This window comes from Cebus imitator, unplaced genomic scaffold (genome assembly GCF_001604975.1).
Source record: "Cebus imitator isolate Cc_AM_T3 unplaced genomic scaffold, Cebus_imitator-1.0 Scaffold804, whole genome shotgun sequence".
Taxonomy (NCBI): Eukaryota; Metazoa; Chordata; class Mammalia; order Primates; family Cebidae; genus Cebus; species Cebus imitator.
The window spans coordinates 197,365-199,295 of record NW_016108119.1 but is presented as its reverse complement, the minus strand read 5'-3'; the positions used below and the strand labels follow the sequence as shown (position 1 = coordinate 199,295).

At 37.0% G+C, this 1,931-nt stretch overlaps 1 long non-coding RNA gene across 7 annotated transcripts in view; it reads left to right on the top strand.

The window, feature by feature from the left end:
• The window catches only part of LOC119469744, a 30,582-nt gene that overhangs the window by 714 nt on the left and 27,937 nt on the right, over positions 1 to 1,931 (top strand). For 5 of the 7 annotated variants that reach the window (XR_005198582.1, XR_005198581.1, XR_005198583.1 and 2 more), the window contains exon 2: positions 1,476 to 1,587. This is a non-coding gene — a long non-coding RNA (uncharacterized LOC119469744). Of the gene's footprint in view, positions 1 to 832; positions 848 to 1,475; positions 1,588 to 1,931 lie in introns of those variants that run through there. The other 2 variants (XR_005198586.1, XR_005198587.1) reach the window with 2 other exon arrangements.

The following is a 1,931-nucleotide window of genomic DNA, read 5'->3' as shown; positions in this document are numbered from 1 at the left end:
GCCAGGCTAATTTTTGTATGAGTGGTAAAGGTGGGGTTTCTCCATATTGATCAGGCTGGTCTTAAACTCGACCTCAGGTGATCTGCTCCCTCAGACTCCCAAAGTTCTGGGACTACTGGCATGAGCCACCGAGCCTGGCCTCTCCTATTTTTAAAAAATCTTCTAGAGATATTCAATAAGTGTGAGATTATCTGTGTGTAGTTTTCAGTTAAACCACACACAGCTAACTTTGTTGGACAGTTAATTTTGAGGACCTTTTATCTGTTCGATTTTATGTCGCAGAATTGTCTGTTCAGGTCCTTTGTGAAATACTAGATTGTTTTGCTACTTTGTAGTGATTTTTTGTGTACACCTTAGATGACAACTCATGAATTACATGATTACCCAAAATTTTTGCCTAATCTATAGGATGCTTTTTTTATTTGGAAAGTAGTTTCTTTGCTGTGCAGAAACTTTTCAGGTTGATGTAGTCCATGTTTATTTTTGCGTTTTATGCATGTAATTTTGGTCACCCATATAAGAAAATACTCATCAGTGACAAAGCATTTAATTGTCAATGAGGTTTTTCTTCCAGGGTGTTTGTTTTTCTCTTTGCAAAGGTGAGCAGAGATTCAAGTGACCTAGAATATATGCTCAACCTGTGTTTTAGTTAAAAACATTTTGTGGTTTATGGTCTTTTGTTCAGGTCTTCGGGGTATTGTTTATTTTTTGCCCGGGGCGGGGGGTGATTTTCATATATCACGTAAAATCAAGGTCCTGTTCCTTTCTTCTGCATCCAGATATAATTTTTCTCAAAGGTATTCATTGAGCAGACTCTGCCTTCCACATTGCAGTGGTCTTTATCAAAGTGGGTTGACTGTGTCCATACTTGCGTTGATCTTGTTTTGTCTTCCCTGTTTTTGTCCACAGTTCTAGGTATTGTTTTTATACAAGTACCATATATCTGCTGTATAACTGTAGCTTGGCAGTGTGATTTAATATCGAGGATTGTGGGTCCTCACTTTGATTGTATTTCTCAGAATTCTTTAGATATGAATTGCTCTTATGGGTTCCCTGTGATTTTTAGCAATATGTATTTATTTCTGTTAACTTTTTTTTGCAGCATAAAGGTGCATAATTAGGGGTACATTTTCACCCATATAGATTGGGTAATGATCAAATCAGGTTGCTTAGGATCTCTATTCCCTCATAAGGTATTATTTTTGTGTGGAGAGAACACTCAAAATTCTCCTTTCTTGTTCTTTTGAAAAATATAATGTTGTTAATTCCAGTCACGAGGCTGAGGAAGAGAACACTCAGATTTATTCCTTTAAGGTTAAGATAACTTTGCTTCCATAACCGATCCCTACTCCCCCTCTGTCTCCCAGACCCTGGTAACCAATATTGTGCTTTCTACCTCTTTAAGGTAGACATCTTAAGATTCAGTGTTTGTCTTTCTTGGCCCAGCTCACTACATTTAACATAATGTTTTCCAGGTTTATCTGGGTTGCTCCACATGACACTGTTTCATCATTTTGGTGGCCGAAGAACATTCCCTATTGTGTACATAAAGAGTGTTTCTTGATCCCTTTATCTGTGGATGGACAGGTAGGTTGAATGTATACCCAGGAGTGGGAATGCTAGATGGTATGGTAGTTTTCTTTTCTATTCTTTGCAGGACCCCCAACTGTTTTTTTATAGCATTAATACTAATTTACGTTTCCACAAACAGTTCCCTTTGTGGAAATTCATACTAGAAGTTGTCTTTTTAAATATTTTAATCTGTTTGTAATGTTCATTCTGTTGGAGTGAGATAAGATCTGAGTGTGGTTTTGATCTTCATTTTTCTCATGCGTAATAATGGTAACCGCATTTTTGCAAATGTTGCATCAGTTTCTTGTCTGCACAAATATCCCTTCAGGTTATTTGGTTTGGTTATTTTTCTGCTTTTT